The sequence below is a fragment of the Rattus norvegicus genome, chromosome 7, assembly GCF_021556685.1.
Source record: "Rattus norvegicus strain SHRSP/BbbUtx chromosome 7, alternate assembly SHRSP_T2T, whole genome shotgun sequence".
NCBI classification, from domain to species: domain Eukaryota; kingdom Metazoa; phylum Chordata; class Mammalia; order Rodentia; family Muridae; genus Rattus; species Rattus norvegicus.
In genome coordinates, this window is record NC_141540.1 from 137,528,608 (window position 1) to 137,546,653 (window position 18,046).

At 46.8% G+C, this 18,046-nt stretch overlaps 2 long non-coding RNA genes across 8 annotated transcripts in view; one reads left to right on the plus strand and one right to left on the minus strand.

Annotated features, from left to right (window-relative positions):
• Positions 1-1,031: 1,031 nt before the first annotated feature.
• On the minus strand, positions 1,032-7,720 carry LOC148004961 (uncharacterized). The gene is made up of 4 exons (XR_015624980.1): positions 7,465-7,720; positions 6,829-6,961; positions 4,968-5,034; positions 1,032-2,910 (listed from the first exon to the last, which is right to left on the minus strand). It is a non-coding gene; the product is annotated as an uncharacterized LOC148004961 (long non-coding RNA).
• Positions 7,721-7,741: 21 nt separating this feature from the next.
• The window catches only part of LOC103692969 (uncharacterized), a 78,034-nt gene continuing 67,729 nt past the window's right edge, over positions 7,742-18,046 (plus strand). For 2 of the 7 annotated variants that reach the window (XR_015624975.1, XR_015624973.1), the window contains exons 1-2: positions 7,742-7,965; positions 15,181-15,332. This is a non-coding gene — a long non-coding RNA (uncharacterized LOC103692969). Of the gene's footprint in view, positions 7,966-8,498; positions 8,845-15,180; positions 15,333-18,046 lie in introns of those variants that run through there. The other 5 variants (XR_015624974.1, XR_015624976.1, XR_015624978.1 and 2 more) reach the window with 4 other exon arrangements.

The following is an 18,046-nucleotide window of genomic DNA, read 5'->3' on the forward strand; positions in this document are numbered from 1 at the left end:
ACCATGTGGTTGCTGGGAATTGAACTCAGGACCTTTGGGAAAGCAGTCAGTGCTCTCTCTCTCTCTCTCTCTCTCTCTCTCTCTCTCTCTCTCTCTCTCTCTTTTGGTTCTTTTTTTCGGAGCTGGGGACCAAACCCAGGGCCTTGTGCTTCCTAGGCAAGCGCTCTACCACTGAGCTAAATCCCCAACCCCCAGTCAGTGCTCTTAACCGCTGAGCCATCTCTCCAGCTCCTATCCTATCCATTCTTACCCTCCTCTCCTCTCCTCTCCTCTCCTCTCCTCTCCCCTCCCCTCCTCTCCCCTCCCCTCCTCTCCTCTCCCCTCCTCTCCCCTCCCCTCCCCTCCTCTCCCCTCCCCTCCCCTCCCCTCCTCTCCCCTCCTCTCCTCTCCCCTCCTCCCCTCCCCTCCCCTCCTCTCCCCTCCCCTCCCCTCCCCTCCTCTCCCCTCCTCTCCTCTCCCCTCCTCCCCTCCCCTCCCATCCCCTCCCCTCCCATCCCCTCCCATCCCCTCCCCTCCCCTCCTGCATCCTCATTTAGTTTTGTCAGCCAGATCGAGTTCCGGTATTCGTACTGAGCTAAGTTACATGGCTGCAATTCTGAACTTCTTTCGTTCGGGATCCAGGACAATGGACAGTGATGGTGAGGAGATGGACAACAGGAGGCAGGAGTTACTTCAGGGTAACCGCAGGGCATCCATCCATTTGGGGGACCAAGTAGCTCTGGAGTGATCCTGAGGTGACCTGCTGTGGCATGGGTCACACCACTCCCCAGTGGGTTTCAGGGACTGGAGCTCTTGCCTGACCACAGCGCTAAAGGAAACAGCTTCTCTAGTCCCACAAGGAACGTAGAGAATTTTATTTCTTCTTTCTTTCTCCGCTAATGTCTTCCTGGGCTGGTGGGATAGGAAAGAAGGGTTGGTTTGTCAGCGTATGAAGAAAGAATGACAAGTGTCCTAAGGCAGGCAGGAGAGTCAGCCCCGGTTTCTTCATTCTTTTTTTTTTCTTTCTTTCTTTTTTTCTTTTTTCTTTTTTTCGGAGCTGGGGACCGAACCCAGGGCCTTGCGCTTGTTAGGCAAGCGCTCTACCACTGAGCTAAATCCCCAACCCCCGGTTTCTTCATTCTTGAATATTATCTCCAGGCCATTTTTTTTTTTTGCCATTTTTGGTAATCTTAGCTGCACCTTTAATTAATTTAAGTGTCTATAGTTAACGTGGCTTCAGGGAGTAGATGGGTTGGGTCTCCTCTACTTTGTTGAAAACAATATACCTTTATTTCTTAAACTTCTATAGTTAATGACCATTGGAGGAGACCCTTATGCCTTCTTTCTATCGGTGTCTCTGAAGACAGAGAAGGAATGAGGGACAGCAAGCTGCAAGAAAAGGAGGCATTTACTTTTTTCTTGCCTTTACTTTTATAAGTTTTTTCGAACGGCCCGACTGGAACCGCAGGTTGCCTTTGAAACCGTGGTGATCCTTCTGCCCTGGTTTCCCCGAGTGCGTGTGTGCACCAGCACACCCGGGAGGAGACATCAAAAGGTGGGGCTCCCTTCGCAATGGAGCCGTTTGCCTCCTACTTAGTAGAAAGCACTTGGGTTCTTTCACGTTCTCCAAGAAGACCCAATTCTCTTGGTTTGCTCTGCACACTCCGTGTCAGTCCATGCCGGTCCCCTGCCCCTGTTCCAGCTGCCTCCATTCACGGACAACGGATGGCAGGGCAGTGGGCAAGGCGGCAAGGCAGCGTTCTCGGTGCGCTCCAGCTGTGCTTCCTGACGCTCAGTTGCCAGACCGCTCGAAATGGTCTTATGTGCTCCTGAGGAGAATGGCGTTGTGCTGCTGGCCCCGGGCTCTGCCGCTCCATTGTCATGAGAAACACTGCTCTAAGAGAATCAAGATTGGACAGGCGGAGGTTGGACGGAGCATGCACAGGTGCCAATGCGGGCATCGTTGCTTGCTCCCCCTTGGGCACGTTTTCCATTCAGACCACTTCACACATTCACGCCAAGGTTACCACTAATCTAACGGAGGGAGGCGAGGCTTGTCTTACCCTTGTTTGTGAGGGGCAACCTAGGAACTAAAATAATGGTTTGCTTTTGACTTTTTTTTTTCAAACTCCATTGTAATTGGCTACTCAGTTAGCTGTAGAGGAGCACAGTAGGTCCTAAAGCTCAGTTGGCTGTAGGGTAACACAGTAGGTCCTGAAGCTCAGCAAAAATGGTCCAAAGTCTTGGATTCTCTCAGGTTATGTCCCTCCTAATTGTGTTTCTATACAGAAGCTGTCAAGATCCATCCCAACTTCGCTAAAGTCACAGTTAAGATGATTGGTTCTCCACCTGTGGGTCATGACCCCTTGGAGGGGGTTGAATGACCATTTCACAGGGGTCACAGAGCAGACGTAATGCATATCAGATGCTCACATTTCAATTCACACCAGTAGCAAAGTTACAGTTGTGAAGTAGCAACGAAAAGATGGCTGGGGTCAGCACAACACGAACACTGTACTGGAGGGAAGCCTTGGGAAGGTTGAGAAACGCTGATTCAGACGAAGGCTAAGGAGGTGTCAGGTCAGGTTGAGACAGCGTCTATGACTCATGGTGCTCTAGAGGAAATCAATCAAGGCCCAGCATCCAAGAATAGAGTTATTAATCAGAGTTTGGTAATACAGAGGGATATGGGAATCTTAGCGGTAGATATCACTTGTTCGAATCATAAGAGGGTGAGGGGAATTTTTCCTTTAAATTTTTTTTATATGAGGAAATTTCAGACTCACAGGAACATTAGGAAGACTGTACAATGGTACTTTTACTACACACAGCGAGTGTTAGTGACTGTGTTGATGTTGTTGATGTTGTTGATGTTGTTGTTGTTGTTGGTGGTGGTGGTGTTGTGTCCTTCTGCAGGAGCCGTGTGCTGTTCTGAACCATGAAAGACATAGTGACACATTGTCCTCCATGAGCAACACGTACAGTTATGCCCTAAAACCAAGTGACCCCACAATATGACCTTGGATAGAATCTATGTCTTCATTTCTCTAATTGTTACATCTGAATCATTTACAGATATTTCCTCACCCCCTATATATATAATTTTAAAATGTACAATATAATATATACTATATACAAATATATAAAACACATATACATTTAAAACTGGAGGCTTAAACTTGGGCCTTGCCAGTTTCATTCTACCACTGAAGCACATATCCACCTCTTCCACGTTCTGGAATTTGACTAGGAGCCACGTGACTTTAATTATGATTTTTAGTCTCTTGAGATTTATACTTTTGTAAGGTTAAAAGAATGTGCCGGGTATTAGGTTCTGATGACCTTTTCCTTTGTCTCTTTTTTCCCCTTCCCCTCCCTTTCCCTTCCCTTCCCTTCCTCTCCTCTTTAGAGACTGTTACACCAGGTTGACTTTAACTCATTGTGTAGCCCAGGGTGACCTAAACTTCTGCTTCTCTTGTCCCCACTCATCCAGCACCGAGTGCTGGGGTTAAAGGTACACACCGCCATGCCACATTTTTGTAGCGCTGGAGATTAAACCCTGGGCTTGGTGGGTGTTAGGTGAGCACTCCACCAGCTTAGTTATATTACCATCCTGACGATACCTTCATAAATAGAATCATGTAAACCTTTGGGGCAAAGGTCCTGTCTTAATTAGGGTTTCTATGGCTGTGAAGAAACGACATGAGCAAAGCAACTTGGACAGGAGAGGGTTTGTTTAGCTTACATTTCACAGCCCATTGATGGAAGCCAGGCAGGCACTCACACAGGGCAGAAACCTGGAAGCAGGCACTGAGGCAAAGGACCTGGAGGAAGGCTGCTTTCTGGCCTACTACTTTTGGCTTGCTCAGCCTGCTTTCTTATAGAACCCAGGACCACCGGCCCAGGCATGGCCCCACCCACAATGGGCTGGGCCCTCCTCCATCAATCACTAAGGAGATGCCCTAAAAGCCAGCCTCCAGCTCAATCTTAAAGAGGCATTTTCTCAACTGAGGTTCTCTCCTTCCAGACGATCCCGGCTTGTGTCAAGTTGACATAAAACTAGCCAGCACAGGTTTGTCAGAGTTCGTCATGCTGCAATCACATTAAATCTAGAGTTTGTAGGTTTATATTTTAAACTATGAAAATATAAATTTAAGATATAAATTTTAATTAAGTTTATGAGATGGGTATTCTGTTGGCATTTCTGTCTGTGTACCAACTGCGTGCTTGCCTGGATCCCTTGGGCCTGGGATTACAGACAGTTGTGAGCTGCTGTGTAGGTGCTGGGAGCTGCACTCGGGTCCTCTGGAAGAAGAGTCAGTGCCCTAACCTGCTGAGCCGTCTCTTCAGGGTCTCCTGTGTTTTCATACGCCGGCCAATATGCGTCTCACTGTGCAGACCTTTCAGTTTTCACTAAGGTTTCAAAGATTTCCAAAACTTGAAAGTCCCCAGAGGTCGGGGTTGGAGTAAGCTATTCTCATCAGGAATGAATAAAATTTATTTATCCCATACTCATATCTTAAACTTGCATACGGCTCTGGGCCACCTGCTGTGGGTGCTGGGAATGAATCCAGGTCCACTGCAAGGGCAGTGTTTTTAGCCACTGAGCCATCCCTCTATCCCTGATCTATTTTTTAAAAATAGTAACTACATGATATTCTGTTGCTCAAGTGCACCAGACTTTATTCTATTCCTATCCTCTGCTGTGAGCTATGCCTGCTTCCCTGCTATAATTAAAACGAAGCAGCCGTTGAGACTCTTAGCCGGCCAAGCACAGGAGGACAGTTAGAAACCATGGCTGTCTGGACTTGAAACTACACGACAGATTTCCTTTTTCTGATTACTTTTGCGTTAAGACCCTTTGTCCCTTGCTTTTACTACCTCAGTTTTGAAAAACAGGATTAAAAGTAGTATCAGTTAACCTTTAAGAAGCCTAGGTTGACATGGTTTGAAGTGTCATGTCATTAGGTCTCCAAAAGATAACTTACCAAGTCTCTCTACTGGTTAGAGTTTGTTCCGTGTATCTGCTTCTGTATGGCAGCCACTTCATAGCTCCTATTTTATCGAAACAATAAGGAGAAGAGGAAGGGAAAGATAATAGTGCAATTTTATTTTAATATTTCCTAGGGCGTAGATACACAAACTGTAGCTCCTCCTTCCTCCAACTCCGTTTTAAAAAAAATGATTATGCCAAATGTCCCACTTGATTTAATTTTAACCATTTCTGTTTGCCTGTGCATACGTGTGCACCAGTGCACCCATGTAGATGTGTGTGTAGAGGACCAAAGCTGGAGTCAGTGTCTTCCTTAACCACTCTGCACTCTATTTACTGAGGAGGACTCTTGTTGAACCTGGCTCATCTGCCTAGCCAGCTTCCTCAGGGATCTCTGCCTCTACCTCCCAAGTGCTGGACTGACAGTAGCTTCTACACCTTCCCTGTTTAAGCCTGAGTTCTGAGACCCACTGTGGCAAGAGCTTTATCCACTGAGCCATATCTCCATCCCCATGGTAAGTGTTCTGAAAGCCATGATTACCCCAGATTACTAGTGGGAAGCTCTCCCATTACATCACGGTTTTCTGTGGCAGAGATAGAACTCATTCCAGGTTAAGGTGATCAGCCCAACACCTACAAATGGATCCCAGATACTGAAACACAACATTTTCCTTAGGTTTACAGAGCAGAAAAACATTACAAATTTCACTTAGCATCTGCGTATTAAAACCATTTATCATTTTAATTGTGCCCATGTGTGAAATAATTTTTTTAAAAGAAGACTATGTCATGTGTACTGGGTGCTGTGTATGGACGGATGCTCAGCACAGGCATGAAGTGCCTTTAGGGACAAGAATAGCCTGTCCCATCCCTGAACTGAGTTCAGGTGGTTGTAAGCTATTCTGGGAACCGAACCTGGGTCTTCTGCAAGAGCAGCGAGTGCTCCTAACTGCTGAGCCATCTCTTCTAGAATAACGAAAAAGCATCTAGTTTCGTTTCCCGGAATCACGCATCCAGTCCCCGCAGAACTGTCTGGGGTGGGTACCGCTCTTGGCCCTCTTTCTTCTCATCTTAAAGTTTTAGTCTGCATCCCAGCCCTTCCTGACGCAGCTTACATCACCTTTGACATCTGTCAGCCTGGCTCTCGCTGTCTGCTCGTTTACTATGGTCTTACATAGGAGTCCGTCCAAGCTGAACGAAATCCTATTAGAGAGAACTTTGGTTGTTGTTGGTGGTGGTGATGCAAAAGTATTTTAAAATTAACTTTAAAAGAATCATTGTCTCGAGATGCCAAGTCTGTTAAAACAAAGCCACGACACAACTTTCTGTTCTCTTGAGACTTTTTAAAAGAGGACTGCTGTCCGTCTTGCTGGCTTTGTGAACCGAGTAATTCTGTTATAGCTTAATTTCATCTCCCTCCCCTCTCTCTTTCCTCTCTCTTCTCTCTCTCCTCTGTCTCTGTCTCTGTCTCTGTCTCTCTCTCTCACATGGGAGAGAGAGGGAGAGAGGGAGAGAGGGAGAGAGGGAGAGAGGGAGAGAGGGAGAGAGGGAGAGAGGGAGAGAGGGAGAGAGGGAGAGAGGGAGAGAGGGAGAGAGAGGGAGAGAGGGAGAGAGAGAGAGAGAGAGAGAGAGAGAGATTCTGTCCTTCTACCATCCAGGCCCTGGGAATCAACTCAAGGGTACTTGGGGCTTAGATCATTAGGTTTGGAAGCAAAGGCCTTTCTTCGTTGAGCTCTCTCTGTGGCCCGCCCTGTTATGGCCTCTGGTTGTTCACATGCACGGGGATTATTGATTTCTCCATAGTTTGACAGTCGGGTGTCATGCTGGATCACTTCTCACCGGGCGAGCTTTCTCACCAAGTCTCTTGAGCTCTTCAGCTAAGTCTTCCTTTCATCTGCATGTCCCCACGGCTGTACCAGGTAAACAGTGGTGACCTGAAGGTGTAACTTGTCTGTGTGCACATCCAGCAGAGTCTCCCTGGGCACCTGCCTGATTGCAAAAGTGACGTAAACTGTCAAACATCAGCACACGCAAGACAACTAAAGTTACAGACGGCGTGAGGCAAAACAAGACACGCATGTGGCTGGTTAATCAGTTGTTTCAGAGCTGCTGGGGACAGGATGAAAGGACATCACTGCACACCGCTGTCCCTGAATAACCGCCGCTATCCCCAAATAACCGGTCTTGCGTTCTCTGTGTTCCTTAATACACCATTTGTCTATAATACAGATTTGAACCTGTAAAGCACTCTGATGAGATTTAATTTACTGCCTGCTGCTTATGTTATAGTCCCTCACAACTAAAACCAAGTTTAGTGGACCAGGTCTAAAGGACTCTTGCCTCTCAGTTTGGGGACACAGAGCTGTCACTGGGAGCCCAGTGCCAGGGTGTCAGCAAGCCACAGTCTCTGTACTGTATGTATTACACTGCAGAGAGGACATCTTTGACTCCTCTAAGTGATGTTTGGGACAATGCCAATTGTGTGCCTTTACCTGCAGTGTATGGAGAGTTGAGACATCGCTGCCCTGCCCAGTCCTATCCGAGAGCGTTGAAGGAAGTGATTCATTGACAGCCTTGCTCGGAAAACACAACTCAGGATTGCATCAGCCAACATTTGAAAACAGCGTGTCCCAGGAAATTATTTGGAAACCCATCCTGGCACTTTCTCTTATTGGTCTGAGTACTGGTTGAGTTAACGCAAGCAGCCGCCGCCACTTCGCTTTGCTGGTTACGTGTTCTGGTAGCTCTGGAAAGGGGTGTGGGAGGGCCGGCTCTCTCATTTGCTCACTGAGGGAAATGAGGCCCCACAGAGGATCTGGGGTGTGTTCAGTGCTGCGTAAGCAGAAGGTGGTGGAGCCAGGAGTTCCTAAATCCCGTTCTGCCAAGGTAGCACGAGGACACACGTAATTGGATCCCTTAGGAACGTGGTTTTCTGACTTGGAGAATGGACGTCACGCTCTACAGTGGTGGTGTAAGGATGAAAGGGAGCCCTGGTAAGCGCATGTAAGCCATTTCAGGCAGTGTTTTCACATACACAGAGCACGGTGTATTTATGTATCATGTCTGTATCATACCTCAGCTTCCGCTCTTCGAGCATCGTGTTGACAGGCACAGGTTTAATTTACACTTCTAGACATCCACCCCTAAATCTCTTTACCTATGTCATAGCAAATTATGGCACAGTTTATCAGATCCTCAATGGGATGATTTCCCCGGGGTCTAAACTTAAAGCAAGTTTCTCCCAGTACTTTTTACTTGTTATCCTCTTCGACCACTTTGCAAAGGCCAGGAGTGTTTCCCGATGGTCAAGATGAGGCTACGGTTTATTGGATCACACCATCAGGTGGAGTTAGATTGACGCTGTAATATGTGTGCCAGTTGACACATCTGAATAAGGCCATAAGCATCAGGCAGAAGCAGAATCATAAAAATGCACTTATCGGCCACTGCATTTGTGTAAGCGATTACACAACTGGTCAGGAATTTCCTGCTGTGCCAATTTCTTTTCCCCCCTGTGGAACTTTTCGACTGCTTGTAATGGGTCCCTGTGCTTCTTCCTGAGGCCTGGCTGTTATCAGCTAGTCCTTCCTATGTGGTTTGGCGTGCTCGAGACACTTGTGAATGGGTGTGCCCGGCTTCCAATGATTAGAATGTGTGGCTGTGTCACAGAAGGCTGGCTGTCATCTCTGCTCCTTCACACACAGGAGTGTTGTAAGTGACTTTTCAAACACATCTTAGTTCTTCAAACCTCTAGGAAAATGGTTTCATAAGATCAGAAGCGCTGCACATTCTATAAGAAATAATTTTCTTAAAAAAAAAAAAAAAAGGATGTGTGAGGTAACAATGAAGAAACTTCCGGAGAGCTGAGGAAGGTAATCTGAGTATTTTTTCTTTTTAATTTGTTTTTAGACTTATATATGGGTATGGGTGTTTTGCCTGCTTGCCTGTCTGTGCAACAAGTGTACATCAAATACCCTCGGATGTCCGTCAGAAAAAGGCGTTGTATTCGTTGAGACTGGAGTTACAGATGATTATGAACCACTATATGGGTTCTGAGAAACAAAATGGGAGTCCTCTGTGAGCATCCAGTCCTCTTTTTTTTTTTCCAGAGTTGGGGACCGAACCCAGGGCCTTGCGTTTGCTAGGCAAGCGCTCTACCACTGAGCTAAATCCACAACCCCGAATCCAGTCCTCTTAACTGCTGAGCCATCACTACAGCCCCTCATCTGAGTGTTTCTAGTTAGAACTGTGATGCAAAGTGAAACAAGACGTTGCAGAAGACGGCCAGCCGGCGGGCAGCTTAGCGGGCCACAGGCTCCAGTCCAGCCCCACAGCCAACTCAGTGAGCTGGGAGAGCACTAGGGGATTCAGGTCTGCTTTCTTCAGCTCTAGAAATGAGGGTGCTGGTCAGTGTTCATCATCTCTGACTTATCTAATGAAGTCAAATGAAACACCCCGAAAAATCCTCTTTTAGAGATATAGGGGGAAACTTACAACAGCCTTATTTTAGTGCGTAGACATGCAAATTAACCTTGAACCTATTTTAACATTCGTTCACATGGTAAACAGGAAGTAGCCTAGAGATTTAAGGTTTCTTAGCTTTCCCATGGAGAAGCCCGGACCTTTGTTAGTTTGTTAAATTAGATTCAGCAATAGCAGATTTAATGAGCTATCAGCTTCCTAAATCTAATCTAAATCTAATATAATCTAAATATATATTTTTTAAAAAAATCAATTTCTGGAATTGGGGATTTAGCTCAGCGGTACAGCGCTTGCCTAGGAAGCGCAAGGCCCTGGGTTCGGTCCCCAGCTCTGAAAAAAAGAACCAAAAAAAAAAAAAATAAAAAAATAAAAAAATAAATAAATCAATTTCACAACAATCTACCAGGAAAGGGGGGGGAAATCAGTATTTTCTTAAAATCTCTCTGCATATGTAGCTATCAGTTGAACTTTACCAAGTGTTTTAACTCCCTTAGATTAAAATTTCTGACATACTGCACAGGTGAGCGACAGTGATACAGTTGCATAATCCTTGAGGCAGAGGCAGAGGCAGAGGCAGGGGCAGGGGCAGGGGCAGGGGCAGGGGCAGGGGCAGGGGCAGGGGCAGGGGCAGGGGCAGAGGCAGGGGCAGGGGCAGAGGCAGAGGCAGAGGCAGAGGCAGGGGCAGGGGCAGGGGCAGGGGCAGGGGCAGAGGCAGAGGCAGGGACAGGGGCAGGGGCAGGGGCAGAGGCAGAGGCAGAGGCAGGGGCAGGGGCAGGGGCAGGGGCAGGGGCAGGGGCAGGGGCAGGGGCAGGGGCAGGGGCAGGGGCAGGGGCAGGGGCAGGGGCAGGGGCAGGGGCAGGGGCAGGGGCAGGGGCGGGGGCGGGGGCGGGGGCAGAAGCAGATCTCTGAGAGCTACAGGCCAGCCTGATCTATGCAGGGATTCCAGGCCAGCCAGGGCTACACATTGAGACCCGTGGGGGAAAACATAAAAGAGAACATGTTAGTGCTACTCCCCTGCTGTACAGAGGAGCCAATGTCTAGAAATGCAAACACAAATCCAGAGATCTCACAGGGCAACTGGACAAAGGGTGAGCTAGGAATGTGTATCTTGGGAGGAGCAGGAAGAATTACCATGACCTCTGCAAGTGACATAATGGTCTATTCTGTCAGACTGGAAACTCAGCAACAAATATGTTTAGAAACAGAAGGCGAACTTACTTTTCAAAAAATAAACTTCTTAAGAAGTAGGCATGCTAAAAATGAAAAGGTCGGAAACAATAGCTTTTGTAACTGCAATTGCCACTATTTATTTTGTCTTCTCCATACTGGGGATTGAACAAGGATCTTGTAAGTGCCAGGCAGATGTTTGCTAGCTGAGTTTGCTACCTCAGTCTTCAAAACTATAACATATAGGAAAACAGGATTTCACTGTTATAAGAACAAACTGCGTAAGGGCAAAGGCTGGTTTTACACAAAGCCGTAGTAGAATAGTCTTTAGTAAAGACAGTAGACCGACACAGATGTGTGCCGATAAGTGGATTACAAAATAAGTATAAGTAATCATATTATAAAATACATAGGTCCGTAGTAAGGAAATAGTTGAACCATACTGAAGGACGTGAGAGAGGACTTGAATGAATGCCTGGCTCTTTTTTTTTTAAAAAGTTTCAAAACAGGATCTCGGAGCATACCTGTGGCTGTCCTGAAACTCACTATGTAGACCGGGTGGCCTGGAACTCACATAGATTTGCCTGCCTCTGTCTCCCAAGTGCTAGGATTAAAGACTTGCACCACTACATAGGTCTGACCAGAGTAACTTTTTTAAAAAAGATTTATTTATTATATATAAGTACACTGTAGCTGTCTTCGGACACACTAGAAGAGGGCATCAGATCTCATTACAGATGGTTGTGAGCCACCATGTGGTTGCTGGGATTTGAACTCAGGACCTTTGGAAGAGCAGTCACTGCTCTTAACCACTGAGCCATCTCTCCAGCCCCCAGAATAACTCTTAATTTGTACTTGATACTGTATTTGATACTGTAACAGCTTCCATTCTTTCTAGAAGAATCTAATTGGTTAACATTAGTGGAATTAAAATATCCCATAGACATTGTTTTGTACTTGTGAAATTACTTGTTTGGTGGAAGAAGCCTGTGTAAAAGAAGCCAGTGGGTGTTCAGAAAGAGGAACAGCGGCTGAACATAGGTTTTTCCTCTCCTAAGCCTTCACCAGTTCACCAAATACGTCCAGACTTCACTATGAACATGGGGGTATTTTATGACTATTGATACAAAAAACTCAATCAAGTAGACCCAAACTCGGTCTCTCTTAAAAGTACCTCGGGGGGAACAAACACTATGCCAATAAACAAGAAACTGTGCAAGGTAAACGGTGGTGACCTGTTAAGGGGAAGGAAGTGAAGAAGAGGCCAGACTGGGAAGTTAGAGTCGGAGGCGGGGGGGGGGGCATGAAATGGTCAATGCTAATTGTTGGTTGGGTGTCTGGAGAACTCTTAGCAGTAAGGTCTGAAGTCAGTGAGCCGTGAGGTCTTCTGGGATAGCAAAGTGCTGCACTAGACTGAGGGTGCAGCCAGCAACAGTGCTTTCTAAGCAGTTCGTTCCCTGGGTTCGAGCCCCTGCACTTCAGAAAACAAGTAAAGAAACTCAATGTGGCAGTTATACAGTTTGGTCTTGGCCCCGAAGAAACACCGGGGAATGGATGAAATATTGAGTTCAAAACCAGCCCAAACTGGCCAAATACATGTGAAGAGTCAGAATAAACTGGCTAAGAATATGAACTGTTCACTCACAGTGCCGGAATAAATTGCTAGCCATTTGGCTGGGGAGTTGGGGGTGGGGAGCTTTCTGCAAATCAAACTTACCAGTGCACATAAAAGGCCTCTTGCTAAAAAATATGCATTAAACTGTTAGAATATTAATTAAAAAAGCAACCCATCCGCTCTTTGACTATGGAAAGATACTTAGAGCAAGACAGCAAAGCCAGGACATAAACGAAGAAGTCGACGGAGCTGATGACAAGGAAGTTTATGGAAAGCCGTAGAAGCTTACGGTAGAGTTACAGCTGGGGAGGAAGGGAGGAGCGGTCAGAAGAGACATGGCGGGAGTGATGCAGCGAGAAGTTAAGGCTTCTTTCCAGAACCTAATGAAAACTCTGACCTTGTCATCCAGAAAAATCCTCAAATAGACACACGTATTTTTGCGTGTAGTGTTAGACATGGCAGCAGTCCATCCGTGGACCTCAGATTAAGGACCTTAATATAGTTCATTTATTTACTTATTTCCAGGGCTGGGTAGGCACCGAGCCACGGAGCCACACCCCCCCCCGCCCTTATGTTTGACTGTGACACAGGACTTCAAGTTTATTTATTTATGCAACGTTGAATAAAATTATGTCACATCGTTTCAAACCCCCCAAGACTGCCGAAAGAAAGGAAGGATTTGCTTATTTCATTTTGACTGCTTAGAGGGTTTAGCAGGGCTTTCGAGATGGATTGGCGCCTGATCCTGCCTGGCCGAGCAAGGACTTGACACTGGAACTTAAGTCCTGTCTTCTGATGGTGAACTGATCTTTCTGCCTCTCCCCTCCTAAGGGGAGGCTCAGTTCTTCAGGCTTGGGACTCTCTAGAGTTGAGTAAAACGATGTCAGGTCCGACATTTCGGTAGCAGTTCATGCCCACACGGAACGGTCGCGCAGTGGACACTCGGTTTGCAGTGTTACTGAAACCCTGATATTCCATTGCCTAGCTACATAATTTTACACCACGTCAGGTCTGGGGAAGAATCTGGTTACTTTGGCCAAAGCAGTTGCTGGTAATTGTTGCTTTTAAGGTTTTTTTTTAACTTCCTAGATTATGTGAAAAATATTTAGTGTATGTATTTGAAGATATTTTTATGACTTTACTACAGAGTTTTTTTGTTTTTTTTTTTTTTTATACCAAATAGTATCTGTGAGGAACGTTGAGGCTAACGGGGAGAGGCAATGCCACAGAAAACAGTTCCTTGGGATGAGTCTTAGGAGATCATTCACTCAGGTGCCTTTTTGGATGTAATTTTTTTCTCCCAGTAGGGCCAAGCAAGGCCTCTCTTTATTCACTTGACTTCTGATCACTCAGTGGTTAGCAGTTAGCCCATCCTTTGCACACATCCACCTGCTTGTCTCAAAAGCATGCAGACTTCTCTCTGTCAGTAAAGAAACCAGCAGGTTCAGGACATTTCTTTGCCAAGGTATTTTATCAGTCACTGTGGCCTGGAATTAATGTCTTCGTTAACTAGAGATTCATCTGGTGGGTCTGAAGAGGAAGAGAGTGGATGTGAGAGAGGAGGAGGAATCGCAGAGTTCTCTGGGAGTGTGGCCACTAGAACTATGGGGGAGATTCAGAAGCGGCTGCTGGAGCTTCCCGGTCTCTGGGCTATGTGCTGTGCACAGGTGGGCTCTCCTCACATTCAAGGAGCCTGTGAGGTGGTCGGTGTCACCATTTATTGCTAAAGTAGGAAGGAACAGACTCAGGGATGTCTTCAGAAGTACTTCGAATGGATACTGTTATCAAGTAACAGTCAGAATTTGAACTCAGGAGCATTGAGGCCCCAAGTCTGTAGTGTGCGTGCGAGCGTCTGTGTGTGTGTGTGTGTGTGTGTGTAGTATGTATATGTGTTGTGTGTTGTGGTATGTGAGTGTGCATGTGTAGTGTATTGTGTGTGTGTAGTGTGGTGTGTTGTGTGTTGTGTGTGTGTGTGAGTGGGTAGTGTGTATGTGTATAGTGTGCGTGGTGTGTGGTGTGTTGTGTGTGTATGTGTGTATGTGTGTGTGTGTGTAGTGTGTTGTGGTGTGTGGGGTGTGTGTATGTGTGTGTGCATGACCTGTGCGTATGTGTGTAGTGTGTTGTGTGTTGTGTTGTATGTGTGTGTGTGGTGTGTGTGGTATGTGTGTAGTGTGTTGTGGTGTGTGGGGTGTGTGTGTGTGTGTATGTGTGTGTGCATGACCTGTGCGTGTGTGTGGTATGTGTGTAGTGTGTTGTGGTGTGTGGGGTGTGTGTGTGTGTGTGTGTGTGTGTGTATGTGTGTGTGCATGACCTATGCGTGTGTGTGTAGTGTGTTGTGTGTTGTGTTGTATGTGTGTGTGTGGTGTGTGTGGTATGTGTGTAGTGTGTTGTGGTGTGTGGGGTGTGTGTGTGTATGTGTGTGTGCATGACCTGTGCGTGTGTGTGTAGTGTGTTGTGTGTTGTGTTGTATGTGTGTGTGTGGTGTGTGTGGTATGTGTGTAGTGTGTTGTGGTGTGTGGGGTGTGTGTGTGTGTGTGTATGTGTGTGTGCATGACCTGTGCGTGTGTGTGTGGTATGTGTGTTGTGTGTTTTGTTGTATGTGTGTGTGTGTGTGTAACCATGCTACCTATGGCCATCTGAGGTATGCCGATGTAAGTTCTCCCCATTCATCTCTGATTAACTGCCCGGCATTCTTTTCCGTGCATGTGCCACATGCTCCTGGTTTATTTTCACTCAGAGATAAGAGAACACGAGAGCTGCAGGTCCTTTTATGGCTCGTTGAAATGTATTCAGTATTTACTACTTGCTGTGCATCAGAACGACTTGATTAGTTGAAAATAGAGGCATTAATGCCTGTGTGGAATCTGAATAATGCATGGTGTGTAAATTTCTGGTTCCTCTTTCGGAACATGCTAATTTGTGTCCTCTCTTGTGCTTCTGGCAGAGCATGAAACCTTCGAGTATTAATCAAGGAACTGCTATGTATGGCTTTCTATACTCCATGAGAGGACAGTTGTGAGCCTGGGGACAGATCCAGTGACCCGGGATTGCAGCTCCTACCCGTGTCCCTCTGGGGACCATCACCGTGGTCTGAAGGTGTGTGAAGAAGACTTTGTTCCACCAGACGTCAGCTGGCTTGTTTACTGGCTGATATCTGCCACAGGGCTCTAGGAAGAACACTTGCTGTTATCTGTTGTGTCTGTCTGTCTGTCTGTCCATCCATCTGTCCGTCTGTGACTCTTTCTCACTCAACAGGCTCTCAAAAACTCAGCTGGCCTGGGATTGACTGTGAACTCTTGATCCTCCTGCCTCTGCCGCCAAACTTTGGGATTATAGGTGTGTGCACTATGCCTGGCTTAGCAGTTTGTCCTCTGCAAAGTTATAAAGCAACGATACAGGACTGGAGACGCCGAGAAGGTTCTGCCCAGTGTTAGAGAATCATTTACTCATCAACCGTGGGAAATGCAGTGATCACCTACTCTTCACTTCTGCTTTCAAGGAACCTATGAACTGGAGGGAGGGATACAGAGATGAATTCCAGTGTGGAGGTGTCGATGGCCACAGTCACAGGGCCAAGTGAGGGCACAGCGAAGAGGTGCTTGGCATCACCAAAGGGTGTCAAGGGAAAGGTTCCAGAGGGGAATAATCTATTCCTAGCTAGGCTGGCCACATAGTTTGTGGGGCCCAGTAACTGAAGATGTTCATTCACTCGAAGACTTTCAAAACATTTCAAAACATGGGCACTTTGAACCCAAGTTTCTACCGCTTGAGAGTGTAGCCCTCCACAGTGGGAAGATGAAGCCAGCCTGGGCATTGTTACTGTTTGTTTCCTTTGAAACATTCTTACAATCTAACTGCAGTCCAGGAGAATATATTTAAATCATTTTGCGGTTCTGGTAGTTTTGGGGGAACCAAGGACATCAGAAAGGGTCAAGGGGATGTCTGTTGCTTTCCCCGCACCGATGGGCAGTTTCTGAGAAGTTTGGGGGAGGGCAGGGAAGTGGCGATATTTATGACCTTCTCCAGCAGCCTTTGCCTCCAAAAGGAATAACATGTCAATGGCAAAAGGCAAGTTATTAATAGCATGCTTGCTGGGAATGGAAGAGAAACCCCACCTGCCAATGAGAGAAAGCCAAGGGCGTGACACCTGTGGCTCTGTTTCCCTTCCACCTCCCCTCACAGCCTGTAGCTGTGCTGTCTATGTATAGATAGTGCCCTGTCTGGAGGGACACTGCTTATGACAGGCCGGGCCATGCATCTGTCATGTAACTCCCTTTGGCTATCGGAGCAAGAGGAAGCCATGACGGCTGGGTCTGAGGGGAAGTTCTGGGCCAGTTCTTCAAAGGCCACGTGAAGTTGGTGGTGCCTTTCTCATCCCCCACCACAAGTCCTAGAGTCCCCTGTCCTTCATCTCTCCCCCCCACCCCCCACCCCCGACGATGAGGAAAGAAGCTTCAGGGAGGCGTGGCCAACACACAAAGGAGAAACCATGGAGGTCAAGAGCTTATTTATAACCCAGGGAAAGGGGACTGGCACACTCTTATCGTGACCGAATTCTTGCAAGGACAGCACTAAAGGACAGGGTGGTGGCCCCATCCTCTGGGGAGCGGCGTTGTCCTAAGGACAATGGCAGCTTCTTCAGTGGAGGAGACCGAATTCTGCTGATGGGTACAGGAACTGCTGGGAAATCAAGCTGGACACTGGGTGCAGGAAAGGGCTTGGTATCTGCAAGTCCTTGCCCTGGCTTCCCCACCTGGCTCAGCGGTCTGTGGCCTGCTTGACCTTGGACAAATCGCTTAGCATCAACTTCCCCATGGGTAAACCTGGGAGGCTGCTCACCTTCTAAGGCTGTGAGGGCAGAGACACCGCCTGCTATTCCTTTAATATCAAAGTCCCCTTCCGTCCAGTTTACCTGTCTGGTGATGCAGTCAGCTTTTGTGCTTTTTGCATTATCTACCCTTCATGTAGACCAAAATAAAGGGGGGTGGGGAGAGGCAAGAGAGGCCAGCTGGGAGAATACCTAGTTGGTAGAATAAGTCTCTAGGACTTTCAGGGCTCAGGATTTATTCTCAGTACAGGAGACAGAAACTAAAACCCCTCCGAAACAATAAGTGAAAACCAAAACAAAATGAAAAGACAGAGAGAGAGAGAGAGAGAGAGAGAGAGACAGAGAGAGACAGAGACAGAGAGACAGAGACAGAGAGACAGAGAGACAGAGAGAGACAGAGAGAAAGAAAAGAGAACAAAAGCAAAGAAATGGCTCCCTCAAATGAAATACAACAAAACTCCAAATCAACTAGAGTGTCAGGATGTTTGCAGGTTTGCAGGTTCCTGCCCAGTACTCCTTCTTCCTCAAGATCCTCCTTCTCTAGTGACATCCGTGATCTCATATACGGTGTCCTCATTTTGCTATCTTATGCGTGTCACTAAAGTATATTGCTTATTACCACAGTATACACTGCTCCAGGTAGATATGTACATACAGTTAAAAACTTAAAAACACAACTATATTCTTTAAAAAGTACAAATCTAGGATGAAAAAGTTAAGGTTGGATATGCTGGTGCATGCCTGGAATCCCAGGGCTTAAAGAGCCAAGGCAGAGAGATGGTGGGTTTGGGGCCAACCTGGGCTACGTATTGAGACACCCACTCGCCCACCCCAACTCACAAAACAAAAAAGAGGGAAAAAAAGTTAGCAAGACATGCTACTTCTTAAAAGGTAAAGATGAAGGAGATTTCTGTCAGCATTAAGTGGTAATTTTTTGTTATTGTTGTTGTCTTGTTTTGTTTTGTTTTTGTTTGGTGATTGT